Below are 26,838 nucleotides of genomic sequence, written 5' to 3'. Positions count from 1 at the left end.
GCCGCAGGCGACCGAGCAAAGTTTCTTCACGGCGTGGTAGGCCGGATGGAAACTGGAGCTTCAGATCGGGGTACACGAATCTTAAACGAGAATTGGAAAATTCGCCGGAATTCCACGCGGCAAGCGTGATGTCCAGCGCAAGTGCGCGAAGCCTGCCCTCTGCGTCTGATCCCGAAATGGGGATGGACACAAGCTCGCCGTCGTGGTGAGCAGTTCGCGCGGCCTCATCCGCGCAGTGATTGCCTGCTGCGCCGCTGTGCCCCGGTAGCCATTGGTAGATAATGTCATTGTCCTTTATTTATGGCACAGTGATGCAGTTGTCAGATTTTCGCGACCGGTTGTTCATGGGCTCCACGGCGAAGAGCAGCTAGTAAGCTTTGTAGGGCAGCTTTGGAATCTCTGACAATATACCACTACTGAGGGCGCTGCTGATTTTTGTGTTCAATGGCGACACGAAGAGTGGTGAATTCTGCACCCGTCGAAGAAGTCTGGTGAGCTATCCTAACTCTAATTTCTTCAGCCCTTGCAGGGATGACCACGGAGCCCGAAGAACTGTTAACGTTCACTGAGCCGACGGTGTAGACGTGCACCCTGTTTGGATGGTGCTCATAGAAATATTCAAGAGCGGCTTGTTTTAGTTCAATCGGCGATAAATCCATCTTCTTCCTGATGTCAGGTATTGCTAAAAGGACACGGGGATTGTGCAGGCTCCAAAGTGGCGAGGACGGTCTAGAGGCGGGTGTAAACTGGGACAGCAGAATGTCGCTATGTGCATTAATGGTGTTTGTAAACGATGTGCGCAGGCTGGTAATAAGAAGAACGGCAAGATGATAAGAGGGAACCCAGGATATGTGTCGAAAATGTGCCCTCAGTGCGTCAACTGTTAGGTAGGTAGGGATTGGATGCTCCTGGGCGATGAGTACAGATGCGGCCTTAGAGGCACATTTCGGCAATCCTAGGCAAGTCCGGAAAGCTTGAGCTTGAACGCTTTTCTGATACTCTCCTTTCTCTCTACTTTTTTTATCCACTCACCCCATTCCCCCGTGTACGGTAGCAAACCGATCATTCTTCCTGTTAACGTCCCTGCCTTTCCTCCTCCTCCTCCTCCTTCTTTTATTATTTTGCCTGTGATGAAAAGCCCCGAAATAAAAAAAAGAACACATCCCCTATGCTTCTCGATTTCGATGACTGTTGGCTTCCGTCATACATCTCACTTATTAAATATTATCGCAATATCACCGTAATTTTCGATGTCTGCCAAAGCTACCATTATTATCCCCAGGAAGCTGTCCTTATACTTTAAACTACATATAGTTAAAAATTGTTCGCGGGCTTCTCTGAAACACCTCGTGTATATGCTCATTGATATTTGCTTGAGTCATAAGGCAGCAAGCGAAAACTACATCATTTAGCGCACCTAAAAAGCGTGCTTGCACACTGCTTTGTTGTGCTTAGGAATGGTTTATATGTTTCTGTAGGGTAGATAGTTTACTCGGTCTTCTTGCACTTCCCCAATATATTTACTACTGAGGCTGCATACACAGAACAGACATGCACGCGTAAAAGACTATTGCTTTTCTCGTACAATGGTAGAGTTTGTATGTCACCCGCACTGTTGAGGTGCTTATACCAAGTTTTTCACCGAAGATGTTCTGCAATTAAAAAAAGAATTTTTTATCTAGAAGAGCGTTTTTTTTTTTGCATAGCATTCTCAGAGGTGTAGCGCATCAGAATGCAGACAAGACGTCCTAACTACTATTATGGTTAACTAGCACGGAGCATTTAGTCTAATATTGAGTAGTTAGTTGTTACTGTTTCTCGCTTCATTTATTGAGAGGTGTGTAGCCCACCATAGGGATTATTCATATCAGTTTTTAGTATTTGGAAAATGCGCTTTTTTTAGGACCTTTACAGAACTTTTCTCAGCTGCCGTCATTGTTCTTCTCATTGTTTTTCAGGCATACCTTGCCGTCTGTTTGGTTGCAACTGGGGCACGCAAATATATTTCCCAATCATGACGAAGGCTAGCTTGTAGTTGAAACGTCGACACAGTAAATGTTTCTCCAAGCAGCGTCGCAAGATACATATACCGGGTGTTTCATCTTAAGTGAACCAAAAATTTTTTAAATAGGCTTTTCAGTATGAAGGCGGCTTCTGCGGAAAAATATTACCTGCGTTGGGAGACGCCAGAAAACACGTAAATATTGTTAACTAGTTAGCCGCATAACTAATTTCTGATAATTAACATTTTAACTATAATAGTTAGGGTACTGTTTGCAATTAGAGACTTGCAGCCGGTCGTTAGTAATAGCCATATCAGTTTTTACAAAATCGAAGGGGAGGTTACCCCCTCCGCTCTGAATGGACAAAATTTGGCTATTTCGACTAGTTACATGCACTGCTCTCCCTGCATGCTTTCGAAAGCGCATGTATTTTCGCACGATGCAGGCAAATTTTGTCTAGCCACAGCGGCGAGGGTAATCACTTTCTCAAAATAAAAAAATGGATATGGCTTTTACTAAGAACCGGCTACCAGTCTCTAATTGCAACCAGCAGCCTATTATCGTTAAAAAGTTAATTATCAGACAATAGTTAAGCGGCAAACTAGTTAACATTATTTACATGTTTTCTGATGTCCTCCAACGCAGCTATTATGCGCCGCAGAAGCCGCCTTCATACCTAAAAAAGCCTATTTATAAAAATTTTGGCTCACCTTCGCTGAAACACTTCGTATATGTATATCTCGGAGGACCGATCGAAACGTCGAGTCAAATAAAAATGTTTCGTTTAACGAAGCGTGTACTTCGCTATACACTCTTTTAAGCAGTCAAGCACGTCATGGTCTGGCAAACTATTATATATATATATATATATATATATATATATATATATATATATATATATATATATATATATATATATATATATATATATATATATATATATATAGATTTAAGAGAAGTGGGCACTTCTACAAAGACACTTTTATTTATCAACGTTTCGACCGCGGTGCGGTCTTCTCCTCCCTCCTTACTTACACTATCCTGCCTCGTGCAGTATTGATAACCTTTTGACGTTCTTTCCTTACATTTTCCGACAATTTGAAATCTTTGCACACAGCTAGCCCAGCCCTCCTCCCCTACAAACAAGTATTCCCGGCGAGGTCGGTTCAACGACCCACCCACGGAGAGGGGTGCACCGTTCAGTGAAACCCAGACCCCGTGAGTGAGTTCTTAGACATGTGCTCGTTAACGTAGCCCACTCCTTCCTTAACGTTCTAGCCCTCGGCTCACCGGAAATTAGTGAGACCCCAAAAGGCGCCTGGTTCGGCCTGTTCGTCACTGCCAGTGTCATTTGCGCAGCGGCTCCTCTTCGGCCACGCATCTGCAGCGGCGCCCTTTGTGTTTGTGCATTTTGTTTGTGTGTTTTGTTTGCACGTTTTGCTTTCGTACGCCTGTGGTTGCCGTGCTGCCCATGTCCCCCGCACCGTCTTCCTCTCCCTTTCTCTCGTTTCGCCATCTCCTTTTGTACCCCAGTGGTTGCCGTGCTGCCCATGTCCCCCGCACCGTCTTCCTCTCCCTTTCTCTCGTTTCGCCATCTCCTTTTGTACCCCACCCTTCCTTACTATACTAGTTTTCCCCCTTTTTTTCTTTTACTTCTATTTTTTTGCTTCCTCCCCCAATATTGTCCCTGTCTGCTCCCCGCACCCCCATCTTTATTTTTTATTTTTTTTTAATTTTGTGAACCGTTGTGGCTATTTGCGTGTTACACTCCTTTCTCCCTCCTCTTGAGCTCACAAACTTAAAACGTCCACCTGACGCGAGACCACTACAGTCCTGAAGAAGACCGCACCGCGGTCGAAACGTTGATAAATAAAAGTGTCTTTGTAGAAGTGCCCACTTCTCTTAAATCTTTATTCTGCGGAGCCAACGCAACCTACGTTCGTAACATATATATATATAAACACGAAAAAGAAACGGACGACAAAGAATGTAACGTAGACGTTATTTTATCGCGATAATTAAAATAAAACACAAGAATCTCGTGGACTATAAAACTAGTTGTGAGTCAGCCCTCGTCTGTGTGACTTCCTTTGTCGTCCGTCTGGTTTTCGCGCTATTTAGTCCACATTGAACTGTTATCAACTAGCTCGGCTATCAATCCTACATGAATATTGGTGATGTTTGGGATGTAATTTTTTAACTTCATCCTCGAGTTCGTTTCTCCGTTATACTATGGAGCAAAGCGCTGATTTGCTACGCTGTCTCGTCTACGTTGTCCGTGACGTGTTTACCTTCTGCTGATTTGATGTCGCTTACCTTATAGGCAGTTTCCTGCGCGCTATAATGATTCCGCGTACCCAAAACTTCTGGACAAAAGCATTTTTGAACAAGAAACAGTTTAAGAACGCGTTTTCATATATTTTTAGGTTTCACTTTGATAATCGATATACCTGCCGATCTCCTGTCTGCATGCTTGCATTTTTTTGCTCTTGACGTTTTTGCGGTCGTCAAAAGCGTTGCCTATCGGTTTTCCACGACAGTCTTAATTGCTCGATGCGAGTGACGGAAAAACTTTAAAAACAAGATTTTCCTTGAAAGAAGTGCATCTTTCTCGGTTAAAGTGATATATCTGTTTAAAAGCCAGGGACCATTTATGCAATGTCTCGTTTCGTTTTTTTCTCCTTTTGGTGCTCAGCTGTTAGTTGTGCTTTCTCACTGACGTAGGCTCTGGTGGACGACACTAATGACAGAGACGCAAAATAAAGAAAAATCTACCAAGCATTTATATATACGTCCCCTCAATAGCTCTGAATACTCACTATTAGTGCAAAATGACTATTGAAGACGTACCAATTCCGAGCGAGAACCTTGTCTTGTGCTCCGAACTAACTCGAGCTTACCTTCGGAGGAACGTCGTGCAAGCTGCCGCCAATGGGAGGAGAGCGTCGATCCACCTATATCACGTAAACTTGTGGCGTCATCGCAGCCTGCCCACCGGATTGTGAGTAAACTGACTACCATGGCAGCTGGCACTTAAGTTTATGATTGGTCGCGAGAGATTGCTCGGGAAGAGCAACATGGGTCGCACATCCCCTGCCGACGGCTGTGACAGAAGCAGCCACCGTAACATCGCTTAACAGCATCCCCTTAAGAACTGCACCACTGCGATGGTAGTGATACGAGGACTCGTCGCGATCTACGAATGTTAAGTAGAGAATTTCCAATTCTGCATTAACCGGGCATTAACCAAATGAAGCCATTAAGGCGGAGCTGAAGCTTTTACCCCTACCAATTTCTTGCTTATGTAGACGCCTACCTTATCCTTTGCTATCGTTGCTTGCCTTTTAAAATCCTGGCTTGCCCACCATTGCCCTCGGTCCATTTGACCTTGACTTGCACCTCGACGCATTGAGGGTTAGTAGGTGTGCTGAGGAGTTGGAGCCTTATATGAAGTCTATTCAAGCTTGAGTCTCTGTATCAGGCTTTTCATATTTCGGCTCTTTTCAATGAGTTCTCAGAAGGTAATTATGATTTTCTGAATGTTTTATTTTCTTATTACGCCCAAAATGTTTCACTGTGATGGCTGAAGCCCGCGCCGTAGCTAGAAACTTTCTTTTTGGCCTCGAACGCTTTTTCGTACTTGAGCATTAAGGGTTCCGTACTTGCGCATTGGGCATTGAAAACTCAAACATTAATATATTCTGCTAAATTTTACTGCATTCGTTGCACTATCATATCTTTGCAAAACCTTTGGACAGCTTCGCCATCATGATGAGATGTTGGTGCCTACGTCTTTACTGAGACGTTGAGCCTTTCATTAAGCTTTATAAAGCCGAGGACTGCTCTTTAATTAATCCTGAAAGCTCTTTGAGTTTGCCGCCGTTTCAGGTATCAATAATCCTACTTCATGTTCAGTGCTTTCAAAAGCCCCTTCCAGACCGCCATTAATAAGGATCAAAGGTCTTCTATCGTACCAATGGCGAAACTACGCGTGTTGAAATGTGTCGAAATCTGCTGGTGGTGAACTGCGACCACATTGGACATCGATCTCAGAGCTCTTTTGGATTCATCATAAGCACCAAGATATGGTGCTTGCTGCTTCTTGCAGTTTTGTTGCTGCAGGAACATTCATTGTTGCTAAAAGAAGAATGAGCCGCAGGCGCAATAAGAGCGCGGCCTGCATTCGGAACAAGGTGGAAGAGGTAAAAAGTTTATTGACCAAAATAACGGGTTGACTAAGCAGGTGGTTGGAGTCGCCCTGGCCGACAAACGCATCTGTAGGATGAGCGTTGTTCGGGTCTCCATGGTGACGCTGATCAGTTTTACCTCCCACTCACTGCTCGAGGGACGTGTCCGGTGTCTGTAAATGTTGGGGTCTCGCCTGGCACACCCGTGATATACGAAAGAGTCGGACTAGTGCTGCACCAAGGACTGGGTGTGAGGGCTTATCTTTGCTTAGAGTGTCGCAACACGAGGCATGAGGTTCGCATTACTCATGCCAGGAGTCGAAACCTTCTATCTTTTCCACACATGTACACTGTCCTGCGTTTTGAGCGCCAGAAGTGCAAAAGGCCGCATATGTATTACGGTAAATGACGCCTCGGCTGTATGTAGCGGCAGTTGTCGCGCTAGTTATGAGAGCTCCACTTATTACGCTGGTAAATTCTTCAACCTTAACTACTATTGCAAAGAGAAATGGCCAATGCTTCCTAAACTATAAACACGAGAACGCCTATTAGGAAATAAAAAGGGAGAAATCTGTCCTCTAGCGTACACTTTTTTATAAAATGGCGTGCGCTAGAGGACAGCTTGCTTCCTTTTTACTGCTTTTTGTGCAGAGTATACGCCCTCCAGAAAACTTATTTGTTCAATCCTGCAAGAAGGGTCGAGCTTTGCACAACGGTCTTATTTCAGATACTGTTTCGTCAGGAATATTTTACATGTTCTTAACGGTTTTCAATATTCGTATAACAAGAGCAGCTTAAAACAATATAAAAATAACCACAAAAGCTTCGACGTATGAAAACTATCAGCTCTTCTTTAGTATGCCAAATTTATGCATTAATACTTCGTCATCCGAAATGGGTGCAATATTGAATTTTATCTGGTTTATTAGATAAGTTAGATTAAAACTCATAGTACACTATTGTTGAGGTTCTAGTTTATTTATGTTGTGAAACAAAGACCTCTGCATGTAGCTAATATCTTGCTGTTGTTGTTGCTAGTGGCTATTTATTAATAAAATTACAATGAAAAGAAAACATGTTGCTTGCGCGACATCTGCCATCGGAACCTGAAGCACCTGAGCTCCGACTAGCGGGAATAAACGGAGAGGGAAAGAAAGGGAGGAGCGATAGTGAGAAAGGATAGGGGTAGGAGGTAGTATACGCAGTGTACAAATAAATAATATGGTAATAAAAGCGGGATGCTGCGCCGCGCATGTTAGGAGTACTCGGTGCAGGGGCGTGCAAATGCTTGGGGGGGGGGGGGGGGGGAACGGCCGGTCGCGGCCCACGCGATGTCTTCCACGTCGGCACAGATGGGCAGCTCTTCGGCAGGCCGAACATCGCGCGCAAGTTTACAACATTTCAGGGGAAAGGAACTACTGGGCGAACAAATGAGAAATTCAAAATGCCCTCTGAAATTTCCATACTAGTCCTTAAAAGTTATTTACACTAATCTATAGTCGAAGTTGAAAAAAGCAGAAATGTGCACAGAAAAGGGTATCTCCTTAGATTTTCCTTCTACTACAACAGCACTATTGTGCAACATATTGAAGAAAAAATTTACGCTAGTTGGAAATCATTGACAAATGTGTTGGCTCGCGCTTGTTTCGACACAAGGACAGAGTAACACATTTGCACAGGAATGACGCGAGTCTTCGACTGCCGTTTATTGAAGAAAGACATGGGTTATAAATCTTCATAGGGTGTAGAAAATCACACACGTGCAGCAGAAGTGCTACCTTTGATTAATGATATCCCTTGGAGCGATAGACAGATGAGGTGCTGACAGAGTTTGTTCCTTTGATATCAATACATAAGGCTTCAAAAATTGATCACTCTGACTGCGATTTCATCTTGGATAACAGGCTCCTTTCCTGGAACATACGAGTGCACGGTACAGGGTCCGCGTCGTCAGGATGTCGTTTGATAAATCTCCGTGTGCAGTAATCAAGGAGATTCCGTCCAGCAGATAAGGATCCCGCTTCCAAGCGGTGCTCTTTAAACCGATAAGTTAGGCGTCGACCAAACTGCCCAATGTATGACTTGCCACAAGTGAGCGGGAATGTGTACACGACACCGACTTTGAAAGGAACGAACTGCGTTTTAACGCGACAGCGTTAAGGGCCCCGTGTCGCAGAAAAGCCGGTGTCGTCAGCGTCGGCGGCGTTGGTCGCGAGCGAAAAATCCCTCATCCTCCTCCTCATCGCAATGTACGCCACTGCACCAACAGACAGCGCGCGACGGCAGCGCCCCCCGCTCGTCTCGTTCGGGCGCAGTGGGGCCGTGCGGGCACGCACGAATCGCGCGGATAGCGGCGAACAACGCAGTGCACATCCAAAGCGCGCTCACCACGAAGATTGCGGCTTGCTGCCCGTTCGTTCGGCGCGGAAACTATGCTGGCGTTCGTGGCATCGGGCTTGCCGAGAACGATGTGCCGACAAACTGCGACTGCAACTTCAGTCCCGCGCGTTTCGGCAAGGTGTCTAGCAGCGCTTCTACGTGTTTTGCCACTCCGCGCGTCCGTTTCACCGTCGCTAGCAGAGCGATTTGTCTAACGGGCAAGGCGTCGCACCGAACGGGCGATGGCGTTCCGTGGACACCATGGAAGTGCTGGAAAACGCTTTTGCGTTCCACTCTTAAAGCCGAAGCTTAAGCGTCGTCCAATTTTGGTGGTTCGTAATGCAACTTGGCTGCCTTACCGCCCCGTTCACGTGTGGGCTTAGGCGGACAAGCTTTTTTGGGGCAGTCAATACAACATTGACGCCACTCTCTTTTTCCATTTTTTGGACGGTGCGACTCATTGTGCACATATGGCATGGCCACAAGTCGAGTTCGTCGGCGTGGATCTCGGCGGTTTTGTCGCTGCCCAGTCCTCACTTCTTGCATTAGCTTTTCTGCCACAGATGTTACCGTTTCCTCGGGAAACCCGGCGTCCTGTAGGCGAAGTTTTTGCAAAGACACGTTTTCAGTGCTGCAGTGCTGGAATCGTCGCAGTTCAACTTTGCCTTTTCTATAGATGCAGTAGACCTAATGTTCTCCAAAACACCGGAGAAAGTTATGATTGCCTTGCGCGACTGTACTAAAAGTGGGAACCGTTTGTCCGTTCAGAATGTTTTTGCTTTTTAATCCTGGTATCGTTTTACCTTTCGACAACTGTCGTTAAGCATGAAGGTGCAGAATATGTTCACAAGGATGGCATATGCATTGTTTCATGTATCGTGCCAGCACTTAGTGACATTTTTTAGCCTGTTGTTACCAGCGTAGCTGATAAACAGTTACAAAGTAAAACGCATTTTCAGACATGTTGACGCCTACCTTGTACATAGTAATGAACCCAACAATGACAAAAAGGACCATACGGTGGGAAATCTACTTGATGTGTTTTATTCTTGCAGCCGGGGTCTAACCTTGAGAAAAGAAATGACAAGAAAAGATAGACTGCAGTTCCTCGACATATGCTTAGAGTTTGAAAAGACGCGCGTTTTCTGGTTGTATCAGAAAAGAACAAAAAAAGAAACTCTTAACTATCATTCGGCGCGTTCCAAACTGCTAAAAACAGGCATTTCCTTGAATGTCATCCACGCTGCTCTGAACAAGTCGTGCCAGCACTGCATCACCGAAAGCGTGGCTATGCAAAAACATCGCCTAGGGGACGCCGGGTTGCCCGAGGAAACCATAATATCTGTAGCAGTAAAGCTGCTGAAAGAAGTGAGAACTCTGCAGCGACAAAACCGCGAAGATCCACGCCGACGAACTCGACTTGTGGCCATGCCTTATGTGTACAATGTGTCGCACCGTTTAAAAAGATGGAAAAAAGTGTGGCGTCGATCTTGTATTGACTGCCCCCAAAAAACTTGTGCGCCTGTGACCACTCGTGATCAGCGCCGCAAGGCAGCCAAGTTGCACTACGAACCACAAAACGCAGTTCCTCTCTTGCAAACTCGGTGTCGTGTACAGAATCCCGCTCTGTTGTGGCAAGTCATACATTGGGCTATCTGGTCGATGCCAAATGATCAGCTTAGAAAGCACCGCTTGGCAGCGGGATCCTTATCAGCTGGGGGGAATCTCCTCGATCACTGCAAGCGGTGTTTTATCGAACGATATCCTGACGAGTCTGACCATGTACCTTGCTCTCCTATCTACCAGGAAACGAGCGTGCTATCTAAGATGAAATCCCTATCAGAGCGAGAAATTTTTGAAGCCTTATGTATCAATATCCAAGGGACAAACTGTGTCAGCACTCCATTTGTATATCTCCAAAAAAGAGATAACGTTTCTGGTGCGTGGCACCACTTCTGCGCGTGCGTGATTTTCTACATCCTGAGAAGATTAATAAGCGATGTCTTTGTTCAATAAACGGCAGTTGAAGACTAGTGTTTGTCCTGTGCGTATGTGTTACCCTGTCCTTGTGCGGAAACAAGCGCTAGCAAATCTGATTGTGATTGTGCAACATGTTTTGTGATGTTTTAATGTACAATATCTGTACAAAACATAAATAAATATGCTAAATGTCTCGTTGATTGAAATCTACAGTCCGTATCTTTCTCTGTTTACATTAATTTCGACGAATAATATTTCCTTCTAAGGGGTGGTATGTCAGTTATATTAGTTGTTAACCAAGCTTGTGCGCAATTCGGCATTAAACGTTTCCGATTGTAGCTGGTTTGTTCTCTTAGATGAAATCCTCCAAAATAATCAAAAACACTTCCTCTAAGCTAGATTGAGACATTTTAGAAAAATAATATACTTATGAATTGGCAAGGAATAATTGCACCTAATCTACAGCAGTGATATGTTCACTGTAAAAATTCGGAGACATGCTCATAGTATGCTTTCAGGTATTGTCAACTACAGTTAGCAAATAGAGCAGCGCGCGTATGCATGGTATCCCACTTCGTACCTGAATAGCACACAAGCGAATGCCTGGCAACAAGTCTAAATGTTTCAGTTGGGCCATTTGTTTTCTGGGGCAATTTTTAGTAAACAGAACATTTTATTTCAGTGTCAGCTCTCGCTCACGTCTCTTCTAAATTTCTTTCCTAGGGATCCCAAATGATAAAAGCGAGCTTGAAATTTAAGAAAATATATTCGTGCTTTTCTTGCCGCCCGTACACGGAATGTCGCGCAGTGTTCCAACGTCAACCACGAAATATAACTGAGCAATTAGCGAGAGGCTCACGAACACTGTTTAAAAGCGGGAGAAGGAAGTACTCCTGCTTCACTCTAACTGCCATAGAACGTGTGCGCCAAGACAAAACATATGCGTAACTTATTGACCACCGTGTACTTTTCAGGGGGAGGTCTTCTCTAAAAGTTCCCATAGCGCCGTCGCAAGAAGAAAAGTCGAATAGTGACTAAATCGTCCCTTATGTACACTGAAAGCCCCCTCCCGCGTTAAGCGCAGTGCGGTCGGACGCGCTCTATGCTGCAGCAACACGATCGTCATGAAGGTGTAGTGTCGCTTACGTTTCCACCAGCAGAGATGCCACCGCGGAAGTGGAGATGCATGTAGCTTAAGGCCGCTGTCTTGCACCACTGGAGACAGGTGACCGAGGATGCATAGTTTCATGCACCTTAAACTACGCACACTCTACTCCATTTATCACCTACTTCGAAATACTGGCTTTCTATCGAACCACGCGACAGACATTCCCATACCCACCTAATGGTTTCTCCAAGCGCTAAGATACCACCTACCTTCACGTCGCCACAATTACTTTACATACGATACCCTCTGATATACGTCCTTGAATTCCCACATTGTGGAAACATAGCCACTCTTTATCACATGGTTTGGGCTTGCCAACCAAACCAAGATTTCGACCCGCTCCCCAACCCCGAACCCACGAAAAGGGAGGCCGCCCTGCTCAAATGGGACACTTCCTGAAATGTCTGGTCGCTTGGGCTCTTGACGCAGCCCTCTCCAACGTTGTCCTGTGCTGAATACCAGCCCGTTAATTCGGTAGATAATAAAGATGTGTCCGACAACAACAACAGTAAGAAGTGTCCAAGTCGGTATATACGGAGATAGCATACAAATGGCACGAAAGAAGGAAAGAGAGATTAAATGTGGAAGGAGCACTAGACGAACAAGTCAGCCTCGAAACAGTGCTTGCATTTCTATGACAGTTTCAAAAGAAGAAAGAAAGGTGGCCTCATACAATGCAAAGGTTCCTGCAGGACTTTGTGAAGACGGCTGTGAGGCCCGTATAATGTTTAACTTCTCATTCCACGTCTTCTGTTGCCCATCGGCTATCTTCAAGCTGCAGTGATAGTCGCCCGTTGGGTGCCAGTCGAATATCACGAGCTCGTTCGTCTTTCTGTTCTTGCAACCATTCACTATAGTGATCTTGCAGCTTTTGAAAGTATCCCTTGAGAGTTTCAATGCTACGAATGACGTCGTGCGAGGCCAGCTTAACCAAGCACTCACGCTGTGCACTGCCACCTTCATATCCTATGCTGTCTTCATATTACGGACACACCGAAGGGCCGTCGACAATGTGAGAATATCCTAGTCTGTGACCTTTTCGCTGTCCACAAGGCCATAGTAAAAAGTGCCAAATTCAGAAATATCGTCTACTCTAAAAGATTTTCTCACTAGCGACCGCACTTCCGGCAAGCATGCGTCCCCATCTATTTCTCCCCATCAACTTTCTCGAAGCTGTTTGTGATGATGTCTCTTCTAAGTTGTTCCCACACTGCAGGCAACACCTGCATATGGAAGGAAACATAAGTCTTAGTATCCTGTGCATGCTTCATATCAAGCAACAGGCTATTAGCTAGGCTGATTCTCTGGTGGCTAACGGCATGCTTAACACTTTGGACAGTTGATTGCAGAGCAGACGTAGCATTCGGTGGAAAACTCGCAACGTCAGTAGCTTTGAACTTAGGTTTCCACATGTGGCTGAAGCGTGTGCTTAGTAAATGAAGCAATTTCCTGTTTTCTTGCACTCTACATTTGTCGAAATTGATCAGCCAGGCTTTGAACAAAGCCGCGGTAATCCACGCCATTTTAGCTTCCCAATCAACAGGCATGTTTCCCATTTGACGTAAGCCGTGTAGCCGCTGATATTTTCAAATGAGCAAAAGGTTTCAATTTTCGGAGCTGTCCATATTTCAACAGAAACACGGGCGTTCCTTGGAGCGCTTACTAACATAACTGTATGTTTTAGCTGGTTTAGCTTTTAAAGAGCGTCCACTCTCGTCCGATTCGAATATTTTTGCTCTTTGTATGTGTCCAAAAGATCAGGCAGCGTCTTTGTCTTCCACTGGGAGACGACATCTTCGTATACACTTTCACGTTTTACGCATTTTTGGGTGAAACACAACAGCATTCCCAGCCTTAAATCAACTGCGCAAACAATCTCTGTAGTCGATGTCCTCGTGGTCAAAAATCGCAAGGAGTTAATTGGCGCGCTTTCGCAATAGCACTCGATTTACAGATGCCGCGCGCACGTGCATCCCACAGCCACAGCAAAGCGGTGCACTGACTTCTGGGTAGGTAGCCTCCCACTCGGTGTCAGAGCCAGAGCAGGAGCCAAAAGCCGAGAGTGGGAGGGATTTCCCTACTATGTAATGTGGCTACACCTTTGATGGCGGATTTCACTAAACTTGTGATGTCGACTCGACTATGAAGGGAGCATCATTGTGAGGTATTGCTTGGATTTGTGTCGTAACCAACGCAAATGACCGGTAAAAATGCTCTGGAACAAAGTTTATCACAAATGTCGTCCGATGTAAACGATTGTCTGTTGTATCCAGGTCCGATGAAACCTAAAAATGTTGGAGTTCAAATGTGTGGTGACAAAACGAAATTAGTCATAATGTCCATTATATCCGGCTGTCCGTTTTTTCTCTATCCAATGTAACGAGGATCGAATGTACCACTACTGATTCAGTTGCGTTCTAAAAGTGATAGATTACGTGCTCTGAGGCGTGAATTAAACTCAACGAATCTGAGTAAGAAATATATTCCAGCTTGTCTAACAGGCACGGATTCTTCTATTAGTGCAGTTGTCGAAAGTCATAAAACGTCCCTTGTGATAAAAAGCTTAGCCAGAGAATGAACTCCAAAATTTGAGATTCTGGCAAAGTGCATTCGTCTGTATCGTCTCTTGATAAATTTATTTGAATACCATAATTGTCTGGTAATTTGGTTTTGGCTTGACGAGGTTTAACATCCCAAGGTGACATTGGCTATTAGGGACGGAGTAGTGGGAAGTTCCGGATAGTTTTGGCCACCAGGGTTTTTTTAATGTACACTGAAACGCAAGGCATGAGATCCTCTTGCATTTCACCTCCATAGAAATGCGACTGCCTCGACCGGGTTCGATCGCGCATCTTTTGGGGCTTCGTCTCGTGAGGCAGTACATGAAAGATATGATACAAAAAATGCTCGCGGAGCACTAAAAACACAGGAAAGTTTTTTTTACAAACCCTGACGCCTGAATAATAAAACGTCTATTGTTAGATACTAATTATAGCGGGAAATGACCGCAAAGAAAACAAATTACGACGCGCAAGGACTTCAAACTTAATATTGTGCAAAAATAAATGATTTAAACTATCCGCCCTATCGAAAATCCTACCGAGAGCCATAGCGGAAACGTAGTGGATGATTAGTGGCCATAGAGGAAACAGAGTGGATTCTTGGTGGCTATAGAGGAAGCAGAGTAGATTCTTGGTGGCTATAGATGATTTAGAGTGGATTCTTGGTGGCTATAGTGGCAAAATAGTGGTACGGTCATGGATGCTGGCGCTATACTGACCACTATGATGCTGGTATCGGCGGCCATGGCGGTTTCCAGCAGAAGCTAGGGGTCAAACATATAATGGATTTCGTCCGTGATGCTGGCTTCGTGGTGGCAGAAACTGCTGGAGAAACTTCATTCATGGCGGATGTTGGCATAATACTGGGAGTGTAGACTGCTAGCTGTGAGCGATGGTGTCATGTGTTCGTCGATCTTGCGAGGCAACCTGCGTGGTTTGCAGAGGGCTGACGCACCCGGAAGTCGAAGCGCGAAACGCAGAGCTCTCGGGGACTTCGGAAAGCTTACCCCCGAATGCAGAAATCTAAGTCTCACGCTTGGACTTCACTACAAAAAGTCGGCTTGGAGCACCGCGGCGACCTCAAAGCGATCAAGACTGCTTTCGCGTTTCATAGAGGCAACGAGCACGGCAGGCACATACTGGTCGAGAGGACCGCTGGCAGCCCCGTCTTGGCACAGAGCGAAGAGGCGAGGACTATACGAACTTATATGCGCTCTCTGGGTGCACGCTATCGTGCACCCAGAGCACGCTATCATACGAAAGCGGCCGGCCGACCAGAAGCCGAGAGCGTCGGGGGCTGTCTCCAGGCAGTTAGAGCACGTTTCAAGCGCTCTTTGCGGCCAAAGTGCGGGCGGACTCGTAAATAACACTACCGCAGCGACGGCTAAGTCTATGAGTTCGGCTCGTGCACGGCAGCGAACGGTGCGATGCCGGGTGTGCCGCGATGCCGTGGGTGCATGGCTAGCGTGGATTTGACGGCGAAAACGAAACAGGAACCTTCAATTTTAATACAATAAATTAAATTAGGCTTGTTTTATAGCGACATCAAAATTTTTAATTTTAAGAAAGCAGCAGCAACACAGCGTCGGTTTTCGAGCAAGCTGTGAACAAATATTCTGCTCAAAGGTGGAATTAAACGCTCCACTAAGCCTATCAATTCGCTTGCAATGCCACCAAGAAAAGCAGGAGCCACGCGAAAGCCTCACCGCATGCATAACCGCACGTTCACCCAACGCGAAGCACCTTAAAAGGTCACAAAGACGGCTTTTGCGCAGCAGTGAATGCCCCTTTCAGCTGTATGTCTGCTTTTAAGGCTGTCTGCACCGTGCTTTTATTGCTCAATCAACTGTTGAATAATCATTCGAAGATAACTTCAATGGGTGAAGACAATTAAAAGTATGTATGCAAAGCTTTTTAGTGCGGTACCGTGTAATCTACTATATCGGCAGGAAAACATGTATATGTATGGACCATGAAAACAATTCCAAATTTTTTGCTCTTATATACAGCCTAACACTAAAAAAAATGAACGCGAAAAGCGTGGTCTGGCATGCTTATACCCTGTATGGCAAAAATATTGCATTTCCAGGTTTTGGGAAGTAACATTTTTCAGAATAATTCATTCGATATGCGGTTCATTTTCTTTTCTTGATTACACCTCAGAGAACAGCTGTCAGAACTAGGCGCCCTGAAGTTACGAAAATTTGTTAGAAAAGTGAGCTGCTATACACTGTTATTTATTGCACTACAGTGTGTACATCTGCTATTATAAACAATCGACAAATTTCAAATTTATATGGAGCATGCATGTATAAAGACAGGGACAGATTTGCTTCAAAAATATATTCTTTAATACACTATATATACAGCAAATGGAACAGTAAACATATAATCATGCAGGACAGTTTGCACACAGTCTGTCCACTTGAAATGCAAAAATAAAAATATACTTTACGTTCACAGTATTTACAGCTTTCACTAGTTACTCTACAGATCTCAAGAGAAAGGAAAAAAATGACCTGAAGTGATGACACAGTGGGACAGTATTTCAGCTGAATCCACATTTAGGTATTGCTTTTGTGTTGTGTACTTTCTACAAATAAGCACCAAGCAGCATAAGTGAATCCTGCTCCACTAGGATATAAATAACTATTTTTGTACATTCACTGGCACAAACACATGCCAGTACATCTCCACAGATGTTTTTAACCTGTATCAAAATCATCATTTAATGTCCCTTAAGGGCCTTTAGGTGGGGCACTACATAATGCGGAGCAAAAAAAGCAAGAGGACATTATGGTTACAAGGGAAAAGAAGGCGAGCAAATTATTATAGGGCAATGCAAAAGGGTGTGGCCGCGCAGCAATACAAGCAACATCGAAAAGGGTGCTCATAATACGAATAGGGGTGCAAGAAGTAACTCATAAAAAGATGTTAATAAGAAGTGCATTTGTGATACATAAGGAGTAGTAGCCAATGCGTGTTAATTACAGCTAATGACAAGTATGGTTGAACAGTAGATACGAGAATTTATTCAGATCGGACTCAGTTGCCATGGGCTCTGGCAGGTAACTGCTACTTCCAAAGATCTATGGCTGATGGCAAGAAAGATTTATGGTAGGCATTAGTGGAACCATGTAAATGCTGCAAACTTAAATTGTTGAAAAGACGACGCGATGTTCTATTTGGTGGAAGTAGGAATGCTTTGTGCAAGTGAGGGAAATTGTAGCCCACACCTCCACCACGTATGTGTAGGGCAGGACTTCACGAACCAGGTTTATTCCAACCCGCAAACAGCCCAAGTGATGACGATGAGTATACACAGGTGAGGAAGATGAAGTGGCATACAGATAGGTGAGATGGATGGAACCGCAGTCAGTGCTCACACTATAGCTTATGGAAAGGACGAAGTTCGGCAATTGTGTGATGAAAAGACAGTAGAGGTAAGCCGAGCGACAATTTTGTGCCCGAAACACTGATGCTGTGGTCATAACATCACACTATAATACGGGCTGCACAGCTTTGCCCTGATTCTAATGTGTAAATAAGATAAGTTTGGTGCAGGTTCCAAATGAGTGAGGCACATGTTCCAATTTTGAGCAAATGAACGTTTTGTAGGTGAATTTGCGGATAGGAGGGAACAGCTAGCAATCCGCTGTCAGTTGAGTGATTTTGAACTTTCAGTGACTACGTTAGGATATGCTCAGACCATGAAAGTCTGCTAGCCTTGTTATTCGTAGGTACCGGTATGACTCTATTTGTGTTAGTGCTATTAGCTTAAGGAATTACGATAATTTCGATGATTACATTTGCGGGCTTTATGAGGTTGATGCTCTAAGCATGTGATCAGACGCTTGAACCCAGTTGCTGCTAGCCTCAATCCCTTTCTATCCTATTTGGCAAGTCGCAAATGAATGTCTTTTCTTGCTGCAAAAATTCAATGAAAAGGAAGCAGTCAGCCACTTCCTCCGGTAGTACCACATTAAGTGCTCTGCCAGATGAGACAAAGCACTCTTTGATGTGCGGTGGTGCAGCATCCCTGTCTGCAATGATTATTGGTCTGCACATCAAGACGCAAATTTTGGCCTCTAGTAATAATATTTTTTTCGATGCGCTCGTAAGCCACTGCATGTTTTGATGAATGTTGAGTCAGAACGGGATGGTCGCTTGTATGCAGTGCTATGAAAGACCTGCTTTGCTTGTACAAAGCGCTCGTACTGAAGTGCTGTGAATGTACTCGTGCCTAAGCGATTATTCACAGCATCCTGCTCTTCAGCGCTTAGAGCAACGTCTTTTCCCTTGCCTAAAAGGCACAACTTGCCAACATGTGTAGCCTTCTGTAAACGGGGATACCCAAAGGTCTCCATGCAAAACTCTTTCTCGTGGAGACACAGAAAGCTGCTGCTCATCACGTTGCGCAGTTGTTGATGCATAATAATGCGTTCAACAATTTTCTGAGGGATGCCATTTGCAGCTGACACCTGCCGAACTATGTGTCCTTTTCCACCTTCAAAAACAAAAGCAGAATGTGCCCACAGTGGCCCAAGTGACCGAGCACAATTAGCCAAATGAAGAAGCACATGAACATTAAATGTCAAGCTGGCAACCCCATATAATCTCTTGCACTGAATTACGAAGCTCTCCAGAAGCAGCTCTGAAAATAAAAAGTAACAAATATTAGGTGAAGTTGAGAGCCATTAAAAATTTCCTCGACAAACACAGTCAAGTTATTCTCAATCCACCTCATTGCAAGATTTTTTTTCTTCATGTTTTCTACGCGAGGTTCATTGAAAACAAGCAGTTCCATGTTCAGGAACATGAAATCTCTCTATTCCAGAAAGAGCACACTATAAGATTGCGTGACACTAGCTGATAAGCAAAAGCTGCACACGGCTGCGCCAACATAATTCGTCTTTAAAGGTGGCTCCTACCTCTAATTTGGCCCTGCATTACAGAGACAGCGAACTTAGCAATTCAAACCCGTTGGACAAAAATGCATGTGTACCTGTGTTCAATAGTACATTCTGTATAGGCATTCCAATCAGCTAACAAGGGAATTATCAGAGGCATATCATATTCACAAAAACTCTGACATATGCGTCAGCACACCATCTGTTGTAATCCATGATTGTGAAATTCGGTATCTTAATTCAACGCAGTGATTCGTTTTGTCATTTTGGGGGTAGGCGCATGCGCTGCTGGCTGCCTTGCGTGAGCTATTTAACCTTGTGTTTTTTTCCAATAAACTTCAGTTGATAGTAGTGCTTGTCCTTCGTGTCTTTCTCTTTGTGTCCCCTGTCGCAGCGCTTTCTAAAGTTTTCAAAGATTTAGCAACTAGCTCAATTGTCTGTGTTACTGCAAACGAATCATTACCCAATTAACCACATCACAACTTTGAACAGGTAAGCAATGGATAATGTTTCAGGAGTGTTGTAGTTAACTACAAGAACAAATAGCACAAAAACAGAACTATATATCTAAGATGACGAATGCTATGACATCGGAGAATATGAAAGGCACTCTAAAAAAGAGGAAAGGGGGTTACAAGATGGCAGGAGTTATTTTTGAAGTTTATGCACCAACCAGTTTGTGCCTTCTGTGAATATTTTAGAACCACAGTTCACAAAATTAACTATTCTGAATATACTATGCAGGAAAAACATTTATGATTGTAAATAATATTACAAAATGGTTTGCAGACAGTTGTACAAGAGTGTAAAAAGGTCAAAATCTTACATAGTCAAAAAAATTATGATTACCTCAGTTACTTTACAGCTATACTATATTCACAAATGAGACCTGTAATAAGTTACCTGCTTTGGCAATTTCAGACAGAGTGAGCTCCTCTCGCAAATGGATGTGGAGAGCCTCTGACAGTTTGCAGATGTGCCTCCAATAGTCCTGGTGCAGGATACCTTCTAGGCACGGCAGAGCATAAAACAGTATCCACTGCCTCCACTCAGATGCTTTTCAATGTCCTCGTTCACTAATTGGCCTAGGCAGCCTTGTCACATAGTGTGGAGGTTTGATGGCCAACAGCCGTGAATCAATGTCTTCAAGTGTAGAAGGACGACCTGCAAAATAAATGTGCATACTTTTGTTGTGAGCAGAGAGAATAAGGCAAGGTGATAATACCCTGTAGAATACAAAAATCCCAACAGATAAAGAAAAAAAATTAAAGGCAGAAGCCCTGCTATACACACTATATAAATACCTGTACATGCATATGGTTGCAACTTGCTTCTACCAATTAAAATAACATTAAATGCTGAGTACACTGTAAAGAAGATTCAGCATTTTATTTTATATAGCACGTTTTCCTACCCAGCAGTTACCAGCAGCCTACTAGCCCCTAAGTGTGCCGGTTGATAATGAAATATGCTACCACCATCTTATGCCATCATGGTTTCTCAAAATATGTCCAATAGGAAGCCAGCTTAGTAGTAAGTACTAAACGGCTGCATCATACTATTTCACCACATTTTGTACACTATGTAGAGGCACCATCAACAGTGCCTTCCACTAACCATACTCAGTAAAGCCAAGGCAACAGATTATAGCATGTGCATGGTCTACAATCTCTCAGCTGCCAATTCCCTGCAATAAGATACACATTTGAAAAAGTGACGATAATCAGTAATAAATGCAGTGCCACAAAAAAGCCGTAATATTTCAGCAACTTTCACTAGTAAGTTTTAATTTTAGTTTATAGGGGTTTAACGTCCCAAAGTGACTCAGGCTATGAGAGACGCCGTAGTGAAGGGCTCCAGAAATTTCGACCACCTGGGGTTCTTTAATGTGCACTGTCACTAGTAAGTGAATCACGAATGAACCGCTTTGTGTGCATTGCCTTACCAACATAGAAGTGTTGGCCTGAGTTCGACGTTGACAAAATTGTCTCGGTCACTTGTCTTACAACGCCTAGCAGGACGGAGTGCATATTTTCCACACTGAACCCATTGACAAGGCCTAGACCTGAAATAAAAGAGAACGGCTAACATCAGTAAAAATACAGCACAATTCCATGAGATAAAGTACAGGAATGAGTAAAATACTGATGTAGGTACTGAAGGTGGATAAAATGAGACAAAATAATACCGAAAATTAGTTGCAAAAAAATTAACATATTGCAGGGGCTGTAGAACCTAAATACTGGAAGCAACCAATTTTGCATTAAGTGTTGCACAGTTTAATAAACAAGGCAGCAGCCTAGTGCTATCGTTTTATAGCTTACGAAAACCATGGCCTGGTGGAGACATTTGGAATGTGTAGAAAACCCCGGGGATAAAAAGCAAGTGAAGCTCCTCCTTCTTGAGGTAGAAAGGCTGGAGCATTGGGAAAGCATGCAGGCCAAATCTCTTGTGCTTATGTAAATGCTGCACTGATCTAGGCTTGTGTATATGACAGGCTTGGCTGCCTTGGTGCACCACAAATCCGGCATAATGACGTGCAAAAATGGCACATATCATGGCAAGTACTGCTACCCAAGGGAGTTTCCGTGAGTAACAAAGGAAAGAATTTGCAGGTTACACATTACCTCTCACCACCTAAACGGATGTGGTTTGCATCACTGTTCTTAATTCTCAAAACAAGAAATGAACTCGATCATGCAGGAATATAAATCTATAGTGAGGGCGATTAACCTTATTTTCCTTTTTACTAAGCGACCGTTCATACCTCGGACATGTTTTGCCACATATGTAGTAGTTGTGACATCGGTCAGTCCATGCCAGCTAGAGAAGAAAGGAAGAAAAGAGAAAAATGCCCTTACCTCCCAAATTCATGAGTGCAGATGGCCCTTTGAAGCCATTGATTATGTCATCATAACCTTCTGCAAGCTTCATGTCGCGTATAACCATGTACGTGGTTCTGGCTTCTGGCTGTTCTTTTATGATGTACCGCATGCTCCCTTCAGGCAGAAAGATAATACAGCACTTAAGCACATGAACAGTAGTTTCCATAAGCTGGCACCCTTCAAAAAAAAAAATAAGGCTCTTCTGATTGCGGTTCTGCTGACAGCTCTGACAACAGTTCAGTGTTCAGCAATCACCCAAACCACTGTCGAGCTGTTAAGAACCATCAGGTACTGCTCACCTTCAACATGCTCCCCTCGGACGAAGCACCAGGGGCATCCAAAGTACCCGTTGAAGGGGACCATATTCAGTACCGCTGCCCTTGCTGGCGCATCGACTTAGCAACACAACACAGCTGGTTTAGAGCAGTGTGTAGTTGTCAGATATGTCCACTTAACTACTTCGGTAGTGTTGACTTCAATTACAAACTTCTTCAAGAAAAGTTGCATGTTCGGATGTTTCTTGCCGAACCAGAGCCCAGCAAGTATAGGATGCATAAACCGCAAGTGCGGTGGCAGTTCATTCACAATGAACTGTAAGGGCCACACTGAGGTCTTTGACGATTTCCAAACAGGTGGTCGAAATTATTCGGGAGCCCTCCACTACGGCACCTCTTCTTCCTTTCTTCTTTCACCCCCTCCTTTATCCCTTCCCTTACGGCGCGGTTCAGGTGTCCAACGATATATGAGACAGATACTGCGCCATTTCCTTTCCCCCCAAAAAACAATTGTTATTATTATTATAAACTGGACTCCCGTCAGTGTTGATAGTGAGAGTGAGGTCATCTTTCGGAAGTCTTTCCCGCATTCTGCTGTAGCACTGAGCACTTGTAACGTCAGAAATGACAGACTGTGGCTCTTGCAGCTTCTCCAGGTTTTCATGAAGCTGAGCCTTCGTGCTTTCAATTGCAAAGCTAAGTTGCTTATGCAAATTCAGAATGATGAAAAATGAGCCGCGGTCCTTGAGCTTCTGCAGAGCACTGGTGTACCGGTAGTTGGGGCACTGTGCTGACTTCTCAATCACATTTAGAAGAGCACCGCATGTCTCGCAAAAATAGTGGTACTGCACAATGTCTTGTTTTCCTTGCACCACAGTTTGCGAAAAGCATATGTGCTTTGGGGCAAGACATTTTGTCCAAATAGGAAATTTATTAGCTTTATTAAGTCCCCTAAAGCAGCCCATGTTAGGCCATGTGATACTGTATATGCCATAACATCTGCTATAGCGCCCATCTTGGTCACCTCTGCATTTGGCAACTTTTCGTTACTGAATTGTGCAAAGGATGACCGCAACCCATCATCTTCATCTTCAGAACTCTCAGATTCTTCAGTGAGACTGCCACTGCTGAGGCCAATGTCACCACCCACATCAGAACTGGCTCTGCTGCAGGTGTCACTTTCTGGTTGCAGCTCATCATTTTCAAAGTCGTAGTCACTGTTCATGCCAACGTCACCACTCATATTAGAACTGGCGTCGGTGCCAGAATCACTTTCTGGTTGCAACTCGTAATTTTGAAAGTCGTAGCTTGGAGGCTCTGCGTCGGCCGCTGCACCACTGGCTCCGTTTTGCGCAACACCTTCAATGGGCAGAACGTCTGGGTAGTCAGTGGAGTGCACTTCATCCCTCGGCTCCGTACTGCCCACTGCGTCGTCCGTGTTGTCCCACGCGGTGCTTTCAGTGGAAGGTGCGCTTGGTTGACCGCTGGAGACACTTCCATTACTTGTAGGTTTGACCCTGAGCACGGTGGCACTCAACGGACCGACAACGGCTGCCCCAAAATGGCCCTTTTGACGCCTGTAGAGAGTTGTGCTCGGCACGTCAAAATAACCGCCGGGCTCCAGATACTGCTTACGCCATTTCTTCGGAGCAGATCCCGACATCGTCAACGTCAGTAAACCTCAGATACGTATGACCAGCAGAGTACGATCTCGGTGGATTTCGCAATCGCGGATGTCGAGAGTTCGCACCGGCGGAAGCCTACTGGCAACCTAGCAGATGCTTTTATACAACACAGCTTCGGCCACGGAGTAGTAGCCGCCAGCACGTTTCGTACACGACCGGCTTTTCCAGCTTGCCTGCACTCAATACTCAATCGCGATGGCGTAATGGGTGCTTTCTAATCTGAGCAGTACACCATTGAACGCATTTTTTCAATTGTTTCAAAGGATTAATTTTATCAGTTACAAGCACTAAATTTTTAATTAGCATCATCATGCTTTTCAACCTCCCTTTTTATAATACTTATTTTATTTTTATTTAATCAAATAAAAACAATGACTTCATTAACTTGTCATCGCCCATCACATGGCAATCAATCATCAAATACTAGAGCCGCCAGTTACCATGATACGTTTTTTTACCCAGTCCCCGAATATAGGTCGCTAGTTCGAATCCCTGACGCAAGCTATAGGCTCTAACTTGACTAGTAACTTTATGCTGCACGAAACGCTTTATCGTATGACGCCATCCGGAACAGCAGACTGTTAGCATGATTCGAGTTTTTTTTAAGCAGCACCCGATTATTTGCGACACGCACTCGCGCCGACAGCTTTTCGACGAAGCGATCGTTCCTGTCGCGTAATATGAAAATTTGTCTGCGTGTATTTAAAGCACCGTTGTTGTCAAAAATGCCAAGAATGGTTGAATAACTACAGTTCACGCATCACGCACAGCGCCTTCTTCCACGCTCAAGGAAGGAACTGCAGCACATTTATGCGAAGTTAATTTCAGTATCATTCCAAGCTGTTTTCGCAAAAAAAAAATCAGCTGCAGTGTCCTTTACTAAACCATTCCGTCACGTTAGAGAGCAAAGAAGTTACTCCGCCAGACAGCACTCATTTTTATTACCTGAGTACAGGTGAATAGCCACCCGATTCTTGGCCGATCCCCTAGTGTGGGTATGTGCCATCTTTTGATAGGCTAACAACAACAACAAGACTTCCAAAAACAGCAGCACTTCCCAGGCGTGCTGCAGGAATTTGTGGCGTCCGTCTAATTTGCTTTGTAAAGGCAGTTCTACAGTGCTCTACATACTTTGTGTCCAGCAGACATTTCAAACGCAGGCGGCACCACCGACTTCGTGAAAACTACGCTAGGCGCTTCGAGAAAACATGTGAAAAGTTGCTTGCACTAACGCAGACGCCGTGCCACAAAGGGCTACATAGTTGCGGCGCGAGCACTGCGTTATTTAATATGATCACCGCGGTAAAGTCCTCGTACTGCACTGCATTTGAAACCGGGAGAATGGCCATACAGTCACTCCAGCAAATAAATTAATTGCCGCACCGCGCTGCTATGCTCACGGATACCGACACACGTACAGCCCTTATTTGCTACATATATGGGAGCCAAAGTGGCCTGATCAGGGCGGTATAAAGGTGCGACTAAACTACACTGTCTCGGACCTCGAGTGTGATTAACGTACATTTCCCCATTTCCCCCCACAGGCTTTGTGCCTTCCTCTCAAAATAAAGGACGTTCAATCAGTTATTATTAACGAATTATTAGAGTATAGCATGCCTCCTCTCTTCGCTCTAGCTCTGCGGTTCAACGTACCCCAAAGTTCTTTGAAGGCACAGCCTCTGTGGGGTTATTTAGAGCACACTGGAATATGTACCCCTGTCCAAGGCAAGAATCAAGTTCAGGAAATGAGTCATTAATTGTGCCAGCGCACGAGTAAAATCCTCTCTTTACCTAGAATCAGTATGCATGTTGTCGCGGACATACTGGACTAGTTAAGGACTCGTGTGGACTCGTTTTCATGGCATGCAATGTATACATGGGACGCTCCCTTGTATTTATGGCGAATTCCACTGGTGGATCTGAAGCGAGGCGCTCGAATCGCAAAAGAGCGCCCCAAACCGCCTCGGAGCACAGCGACCGTTGTCGAACAGCGCTCCGTATTGAACGGAGTTGCTCCAAATGACCAGCGGAATTCGCGCGGTCGATCCAGGTCGACCAGTGGAACTCGAATTTGTCGTCGCGGAGCTAGAAAAGCTGCTCCAGCACGACCAGTGGAAATCGCCATTGGATGATTTGATATCTACAAGGAGTAGAATTTCCTGTGTGTCAACCTGACTATGTACTGCACTGATATTCGTGACCAATGTACCGGAGCTTTATTGATAATGTTCAGTCCGCGTATCAATACTAGCAAAGCAGAACCGAATTGAGGTATGGGTACAGTAGCCACTGCAATATGGTTCCAAATACTGAACGCAGCCATTCAGGGATGTAGCCGTAGCCATGCCGTAGCCGAAACGCATTGTCGCCGTCGTTCAGAGGCAACGACACTCGTGCTTTTTCTTTCACAATGCTTGCATTTGTGAGATACGAGGACAGAGTGAAAGCAATAGTCCCGGTGGCACTAATTAAGCGATTTTCGCCTACGAGTGAAGCCGACTTCAACAGTGAGAAAAAACATGAAATATATTGGTGTAGTGAAGACGGAGCGGTACTAGGGTACTACCCAGCGTACGTTCTCGCGCTTGCAGGTAAGCCTGCCTTTGTATGATTTGCTTAACCGTATCTGGAGAGAGCTTAGCCTGCGCCAGCACTTGTTTAGAGCGCGCGAGCTGTTTACTCCGGTCCTGAGTAGCATTCGCCGTTGACCGCAAATGTGCCTTGAACATGCCTGGCACCTGCCGGCCTGCGGTTGGCTGTGTGCGCTTTGCTTCTGTTGGCTGTGCAGACTCAATCAGAGGTACT

The 26,838-nt window shown here is 44.7% G+C and overlaps 1 pseudogene; it reads right to left on the bottom strand.

Moving 5' to 3' along the window:
• Positions 1–18,154: 18,154 nt before the first annotated feature.
• LOC144123015 (uncharacterized) lies at positions 18,155–24,011 on the bottom strand (annotated as a pseudogene).
• Positions 24,012–26,838: the final 2,827 nt, after the last annotated feature.

This window comes from Amblyomma americanum, chromosome 1 (assembly GCF_052857255.1).
Source record: "Amblyomma americanum isolate KBUSLIRL-KWMA chromosome 1, ASM5285725v1, whole genome shotgun sequence".
Lineage (NCBI taxonomy): Eukaryota > Metazoa > Arthropoda > Arachnida > Ixodida > Ixodidae > Amblyomma > Amblyomma americanum.
Note: the sequence above shows the minus strand (reverse complement) of the source record. Positions and strands in the feature narration are given on the sequence as shown.